Source organism: Salvelinus sp. IW2-2015, unplaced genomic scaffold, assembly GCF_002910315.2.
Source record: "Salvelinus sp. IW2-2015 unplaced genomic scaffold, ASM291031v2 Un_scaffold3264, whole genome shotgun sequence".
Lineage (NCBI taxonomy): Eukaryota > Metazoa > Chordata > Actinopteri > Salmoniformes > Salmonidae > Salvelinus > Salvelinus sp. IW2-2015.
This window is the reverse complement of record NW_019944550.1, coordinates 6708-15800: the sequence shown is the minus strand read 5'-3', so window position 1 is coordinate 15800 and position 9093 is coordinate 6708. Positions and strand designations below refer to the sequence as shown.

Here is a 9093-nt window from a genome sequence, read left to right as displayed (position 1 = left end):
GTGGATAATTAAGATGCAGGTAGTGTCTCGGAAGGTCTATCTCCTCATGTCTGTCTCCCTTCTCCCCAGTAGCAGTCACCCTGGAGCCCTGTGAGGAGCTGAGACCTACGTCAACGGGAAGAGGGTCACAGAGCCTACAGCTCTCAAATCAGGTGGGTCAACTCTCTCTCTCTCTCTCTCTCTCTCTCCTCTCTCTTCTTCTCTCTCTCTCTCTCTCTCCTCTCTCTCTCTCTCTCTCTCTCTCTCTCTCCCCCCTCTTTCCTCTCTTCACTCGCCCTCTCTCACTCCCCTTCTCTCCTCTCTCATCCCTCTCTCTCTCTCTCTCTTCTCTCTCTCTTTCCTCTCTCACTCTCTCCCTCTTTCCCCTCTTCCTTCTTCTCCTCTCCCTCTCTCTCTATCTCTCTCTCTCTCTTTCCCTCTCTCTCTCTCTCTCTCTCTCTCTCTCTCTCTCTCTCTCTCTCTCTCTCTCTCTCTCTCTCTCTGTCTCTCTGTCTCTCTCTTCTTTCCCTCTCTCTCTTTCCCTCTCTCCTCGCCCTCTTCTCTCCTCTCTCTCTCTCTCCCTCTCTCTCTCTCTCTCTTATCTCTCTCTCTTTCCCTCTCTCACCGCCCTCTCTCTCTCTCTCCCCTCTCTCTCTATCTCTCTCTCTTTCCCTCTCTCACTCTCTCTTCTCCTCTCTCTCTCTCCTCTCTCTCTCTCTCTCTCTCTCTCTCTCTCTCTCTCTCTCTCTCTCAATTCAATTTCAATTCAAGGGGCTTTATTTGGCATAGGAAACATGTGTTAACATTGCCAAAGCAAGTGAGGTAGATATTATACAAAAGTGAAATAAACAATACAAATGAACAGTAAACATTACACATCTCTCTCTGATCTCTCTCTCTTCTGTCTCCTCTCTCTCTTCCTTTTCGTCCTCTGCTGTCTGAGAGGTCTGCTCTACACTTTCCTTACTCAATTTCTACCGCTTCTCTTTGCTCTTTCTTCACTTCTATCTGGACATTTGTACCGTCACCGAATGTTTTTGAAACGTCTCTCTCCCTGCTCCTGGATCAACCTGTCCTTCAGGGAACCGTATTATTCGGGTAAGAGCCACGTGTTCCGGTTCAACCACCCGAGCAGGCGCGCCAGGAGCGGGAGAAGACGCCCTGCGCTGACACCCCCGTGGAGCCGGTGGACTGGGCCTTCGCACAGAGAGAACTGTTGGACAAACAGGGCATCGACATGAAGCAGGAGATGGACCAGAGTGAGAGGGGAGAACGGGAGGAGAGACAAGGGAGAAGAGAGGCTAGTTGAGTAAATACTGTAAGAGAGAGGAGAGGATCAGAGGTGAGTGAGGGAAGTTGAGATGAGTCTGTGGAGAAGGAGTCTGGTGTGAGTGAGGGAGAGTGAGAGATGTCTGTGGAGAGAGTCTGGTGGTGTGAGTGAGGGAGAGTTGAGATGAGTCTGTGGAGGAGGAGTCTGTGGTTGTGAGTGAGGGAGAGAGTTGAGATGAGTCTGTGGAGAAGTCTGGTTGTGAGTGAGGGAGAGTTGAGATGAGTCTGTGGAAGAGGAGTCTGGTGTTGTGAGTGAGGAGAGTTGAGATGAGTCTGTGGAGGAGAGTCTGTGGTTGTGAGTGAGGGAGAGTTGAGATGATCTGTGAGGGAGGAGTCTGTGGTTGTGAGTGAGAGAGTTGAGATGAAGTCTGTGGAGAAGTCTGGTTGTGAGTGAGGGAGGTTAGAGAGTCGTTGAGGAGGAGTCTGTGGTTGTGAGTGAGGGAAACGTTGAGATGAGTCTGTGGAGGAGGAGTCTGTGGTTGTGAGTGAGGGAGGGTTGAGATGAGTCTGTGGAGGAGGAGTCTGTGGTTGTGAGTGAGGGAGAGTTGAGATGAGTCTGTGGAGGAGGAGTCTGTGGTTGTGAGTGAGGGAGAGTTGAGATGACATCTATGGTTGTGTCTATGTACAGGCTTCAGGAGCTGGAAGACCAGTACCGTAAAGAGAGAGAAGAGACACACAACCTGCTGGAACAGCAGAGGATGGTGAGACCTATTAACAAATGGAAAAGATCACCAAAATATTACCATTTTGTTAATACATTGAGTCTGAGTCTGAATTACATTAAGTCTGAATTATTTTCTCGTTAAAGCCTGATCATGTGACCATTTCCTCAGGATTATGAGAGCAAGCTGGAAGCCCTTCAGAAACAAGTAGACCGATATTACCCTGAGGTAGTAGGAGAGGAAGAGGAGGAGCCTGAGGAGGAAGGTACATCACTGGTTACTGACTTTTATTTACACTACACTACACAAAAGTATGTGGACACCTGCCTGTCGAACATCTCATTGCAAAATCATGGACATTAATATGGAGCTGGTCCCTCCTTTGCTGCTATAACAGCCTCCAGTCTTCTGGGAAGGCTTTCCACTAGATGTTGGAACATTGCTGCGGGGACTTGCTTCCATTCAGTCACAAGAGCATTAGTGAGGTCGGGCACTGATGTTGGGCGATTAGGCCTGGCTCGCAGTCGGCGTTCCAATTCATCCCAGATAGGCTTGAGGTCAGGGCTCTGTGCAGAACAGTCAAGTTCTTCCACACTGATCTTGACAAACCATTTCTGTATAGACCTCGCTTTGTGCATGGGGGAATTGTCATGCAGAAACAGGAAAGGGCCTTCCCCAAACTGTTGCCACAAAGTTGTAAGTACAAAATCCTCTAAAATGTCATTGAATGCTGTAGTATTAAGATTTCCCTTCACTGGAACTAAGGAGCCTGAACCATGAAAAACAGCCCCAGACCATTATTCCTCCTCCACCAAACTTTACAGTTGGCACTATGCATTTGGACAGGTTGGACAGCGTTCTCCTGGCATCTGCCAAACCCAGATTCGTCCGTTGGACTGCCAGATGTTGAAGAGGGATTCATCACTCCAGAGAATGCGTTTCCACTGCTCCAGAGTCCAAAGGCGGTTAGCTTTACACCACTCCAGCCGACGCTTGGCATTGGTCATGGTGATCTTCGGCTTGTGTGCAGCTGCTCAGCCATGGAAACCCATTTCATGAAGCTCCCGACGAACAGTTCTTGTGCTGACGTTGCTTCCAGAGGCAGTTTGGAACTCGGCAGTGAGTGTTGCAACRGAGGACAGACWATTTTTTACGCGTTACACACTTCAGCACTCKGCAGTCCCGTTCTGTGAGCTTGTGTGTTCTACCATCGTTGTTGCTCCTAGACGTTTCCACTTGACAATAACAGCACTTACAGTTGCCCGGGGAAGCTCTAGCGAGGCAGTCATTTGACGAACTGACTTGTTGGAAAGGTGGCATCCTATGACGGTGCCATGTTGAATGTCACTGAGCTCGTCAGTACGGGCCATTCTACTGCCAATGTTTGTCTATGGAGATTGCATGGCCGTGTGTTTGATTTTTTTATACCTGTCAGAAACGGGTGTGGCTGATATAGCCGAATCCACTCATTTGAAGGGGTGTACACATACTTTAAGTGTATGTCAAATCAAACTTTATTTGTCACATGTGTCCGAACACAACAAGTCTAGCTCTTACCGTCAATGTGCATGTTTAAAGGACAGTGGCCCTGCACAAGGCTCTGCATTCACATAGCTGCTCATCTTGTACTTACCCTTTGTACACACACACACACAGTGTATATCTCCCTGTGTTGATGTTGAACTTAGACGTTTGGGTCATCTCGTTGTACCCTCTGGGCTCCACAGTGCAGTGGACGGAGAGGGAGGCGGAGCTAGCCCTGTGGGGTTTCAGGAAGTGGCGCTGTTACCAGTTCACCTCCCTCAGAGACCAGCTGTGGGGAAACGCCATCTTCCTCAAGGAGGCTAACGCCATCAGCGTGGAACTCAAGAAGAAGGTTTGAGAACATTTCAGCACATCTCCACGGAAACACAACTGAACCCAGACTTGAGTTCATATGGTTTTGTTTTTCTTTCAAATGATTTGATGTCTCTCTCCTCTCCCTCTCTGATTTTTGTTTCTTTTTTTCTTTTTTGTCTTCGCTCTCTTCTCTCTCTCTCTCCTCACAAATACAACTCTCTTCTCTTCTCTCTCTCTGTCTACTCTCAATCGCTCATAACTACTATCATACCTCTCTCTCCTCTCTCTCCCCCTCTTCTGCTCCTGGCCCTCGTCCTCCCTTCTTCTCTCTCTCTCCTCTCTGCTCTCTCTGCTCTCTCTCTCTCTCTCTCACTCTTCTCTCTTACTCCCTTCTCTACTCCCTTCCTGCCCCTCCCCATCGTTCTCTCTCTCTTTTCCTTCTACTCTCTTCCCTCCTGTTTCTTCCCTCTCCCTCTCTCTCGTTACTTTCTCCCTTGTCTGTCTCTCCTTCTCTCTCATTCACCTCTCTTCTCATCTCTCTCTCTTCTCTCTCTCTCTCTCTCTCTTCTCTCTCTCTCCTCTCTCTCTCTGTCTTGTCTCTCTCTTCTTGTTCCTCTCTCTCTCTTTTCTCTCTCCTTCTCCCTCTCTCGGTCTCTCTCTCTCTCTCCTCTCTCTCTCTCTCTCTCTCTCTCTCTCTCTCTCTCTCTCTCTCTCTCTCTCTCTCCTCTCTCTCTTCTCTCTCTCTTTTCCCCCTTCTCTCTCTTATCTCCTCTCTCTCTCTCCTGCTCTCTCTCTCTCGTCTCTCTCTTCTCTCTCTCTCTCTCTCTCCTCTCTTCTCTCTCGGCTGTGTCTCTCCCTCTGTGTCTTCTTCTTCTGTGTTACTCTCCTCTCCCATCTCCTTGTGTCTCTCTCTCTTCTCTCTCTCTGTGTGTCTCTCTGTCTCTCTCTGTTTCTCTGTCTCTCTCTCTCAGTCTCTCTCTCTTTCTCTCTCTCTCTCTCATCTCGTCTCTCTCTCTCTACCTCCAATCCTCATCTCTCTGTGTTTAATCCTGTTGTCCTGTGTTGCTCTACTGGTGGCCCCCTGCAGGGCAGCGTTCTGGACTGATGAAGAGAGATGTATGACAGAAAAAGAGCAGAGGTTCCCAAACAGCACCATAAGAAAGAGTGAGAACGTCATGGACGGAGGAGACCCCTTTACCGACCGCTTCCCTGGCTTCCGACCTGGTCGGCAGGCTACAATTACAATGACTACCTTGGTCAAAGCATGGTCAGACAGAAACACCAACAACCACCACCACAACCACTACCAAACACTTACCACAACAACTACACAACACTACCAAAACACTTATACAACACTTACCACAGCACTACTACAACACTTTACTACAACACTACACAAACACTACTAGAACACTCCACAACCACTACCACAACACCTACTACAACACTAACAGTAGATACTACTACTAACAACAACACTACCACAACACTACCACAACCACGTACCACAAACACACACAACACATACCAGCAAAACAACACTCCACAACACTACCACAACACACCAAACAGACTACAAGCGACACCAACACAATACCACAACACTTACCCACACCACAAGCACCACAACACTACAACCTACAACACTACCAACAAACACTTACCAACAAACACCACAACACACACACACACAACAACACTACCACAACACCTACCACAACAACGTTACTGCGACTAAACACTTACCACAACACGTGACCACCACCACGTAGCCACAACATTACTACAACAATTACCACATACACTTACCACAAACAACTACACACATACGACGTAGACCGACGAACACATACCAGAATCACGTGACCACGAACACGACTACAACACTGTATCCACAACACTTACCATCAACGACTGACTAGAACAGCACAACACTTACCACAACATACTACAAACTAGCTACCACAACACTACCACAACACTACGTAGAACACACCCAACACTGACCACAACACTACCACAACACTACTAACAACACTACCACAAACACTACTACACCACTACTACAACCACTACCACAAACACTACCACAACACGTACCACAACACTACTACAACACTACCACAACACTACCACAACACCACCACAACAGCACCACAACACTATACAACCACTACCACAACACTTACCAAAACACTGACCAACAACTACTGACAACACACACACAACACTACTACCAACACAACTACAACATACTCCACAACACTACCACAACACTACCACAACACCTACTACAACACTACTTAGACATCTACTACAACACTACCACAACACACCACAACACTACATACAACACTACCACAACCTACCACAACACTCTACCAACAACACTACTAGAACACTACCACACCCACTCCACAACACTACTATACAACACTACCACAACACTACACAACACTACTACAACACTACCTCAACACTACACAACAAACTACCACACACTACTAGAACAACTACCACACACCTACCACAACACTACCACAACACTACCACAACCACTACCACAACACTACCACAACCACTACGCACCACACTACCACAACACTACCACACCACTACTACAACCACTACCACCAACCCCCCCCCACTTTTAAAACTACAAACACTACCTCGAACACTACCAACACTCTCCACACCACTACTAGAAGACACAACACTACCACACCACATACCACAACACTACCACACCACATACCACAAACACTACCCACAACACTTACTACCAACCTACCAAACATACTTACAACACATACACACACTACCACAACACTACACAACACTACCGAACACTACTACAACCACTACCACAACACTACCACAACACACTAGAACACTACCCACAACCTACCACAGCACTACCACAACACTACCACAAACCACACCAACACTACCACAACACTACCACAACACTACCACACACTTACCACCAACACTACTTACAGCACTACTACAACACTTACCACAACACTACCACAAACCACTACTACAACGCTAACCAACAACACTACCAGAACTCCAACACTAACCAACAAACAACTACACAACACTACTAGAATACAGACAACTACCACAACACTACCACAACACTACCACAACACTACTAGAACACTACCACAACATTACCACAACACTACCACACCACGTACCCAACCACCCACAACACTACCACCACTACCACAACACTACCACAACCACTACTAACAACACTACACAAACATACTACAACACACCATACTACACTTACCACAACACTTTCCACACCACTACTAGAAGACACAACACTTACCACACCAGCTACCACAACACTACCACAACACTACTAGAACACTACCACAACATTACCACAACACTACCACACCACTACACAACACTACCACAACACTACCACACCACGACCACAACCACACCACACCACTACTACACACTACCACAACAACTACTACAACCACTACCTCAACACTACCACAACACTACCACAACACTACCACACCACTACCACAACCACTACCCACAACACTACTACAACGACTACCAACACTACTACAACACTACCACACCACTACCACAACGCCTACTAACAACACTACAACACTACTACAACACTACCACACACTACCACAACACTACTAGGAACACTACGCACAACACTACCACAACACTACCACAACAACTACCACACACCACCACAACACTACTACAACACTACCACAACACTACACAACACTACACAACACTACCACAACACACTTTACTACAAACATACCCACAACACTACCACAACCTACCTACAACACTACCACACCACTACCACCAACACTACCACACCACTTACGACGCAACCTACACAACACCTACCTACAACACTACCTCAACCACTCACCACAACAACTTTCCACACCACTACTAGAAGCACACAACACTACCCACACCACTACCACAACACTACCACACACTTACCACAAACTACCACAAAACTACTACAACACTACCAACACTAAACTACAACACTACCACACCACGTTACCACAAACGCTACTACAACCACTACCAACACTACTAAACACTACACAACACTACCCACAAACACTACTTAGACACACCACAACACTACCACAACACACCACAACACCACACACAACACTTACTACAACACTACCACAACACTACCACACACTACACAACACTTACTTTACAACACTACCACAACACTACACAACACTACTACAAACACGTACCACACACTACCAGGAAAACACTACACAACACTACCACAAACACTACTACAACACTTACCACAACTTACCAACACACTAGAACACAACAACACTACCACAACACCACCACAACAACTTTACAGCCGCAACTAGGAAACATGGCAGGGACATAGTTTGAAGATCTCATACCACAACCAACCCCAACAGGTTCTAGTACAACCAAAGGGTTCCACAGCGTCAAGTCACACCAAACAGCAGGTTCATAGTTCACACGCAAAACCCCAGGCAGGTTCATTAGTTCACACCAACCCCAGAGGTTCATAGTTCACATCCAACCCCTACAGGTTCATAGATGTCACAGTTACAACCCCACAGGTTCATAGTTCACATCAACCCCAGCAGGTTTCATAGTTCACACACAACCCCAAGCAGGTTCATAGTTCACACAACACCCGCAGGTTCATAGTTCACACCAACACCCAGCAGGTTTCATAGTTCACATAACCCCAGCAGGGTTCATAGTTCACATCAACCCCCAGCAGTATTCATAGGTTCACACAACCCCAGCAGGTCATAGTTCACACCAACCCCAGCAGGTTCTCAGTTCATAGTTCACCATCAACCCCAGCAGGTTCATAGTTTTATAGTTCACAGCTCAACCCCAGCAGGATTCTAGTTCATAGTTCACAAACCCCAGCAGGTTCATAGTTCTACAACCAACACCCAGCAAGGTTCATAGTTCACACCAACCCCAGCAGGTTTCAAGTTCACACCAACCCCACAGGTCATAGTTCACACAACCCAAGCAGGTTCATAGTTCACACCAATCCCCAGCAGGTTCATTAGTTCATAAGTTCACAACCCCCAGCAGTTCATAGTTCACACCAACCCCAGCAGGTTCATAGTCACACCAACCCACAGAGGTTTCATAGTTCCACACCAACCCAGCAGTCAGGTCATTAGTTCCACCAAATCACCCAACGGTTCATAGTGCACAATAACCCCAA

At 47.2% G+C, this 9093-nt stretch overlaps 1 long non-coding RNA gene and 1 pseudogene across 1 annotated transcript; one reads left to right on the top strand and one right to left on the bottom strand.

Moving 5' to 3' along the window:
• LOC112075601 (kinesin-like protein KIF1A) overlaps positions 1-9093 on the top strand; it is a 56195-nt pseudogene that overhangs the window by 42705 nt on the left and 4397 nt on the right.
• LOC139025784 (uncharacterized) lies at positions 5803-7017 on the bottom strand. The gene is made up of 4 exons (XR_011477414.1): positions 6938-7017; positions 6337-6370; positions 5909-5974; positions 5803-5837 (listed from the first exon to the last, which is right to left on the bottom strand). It is a non-coding gene; the product is annotated as an uncharacterized lncRNA (long non-coding RNA).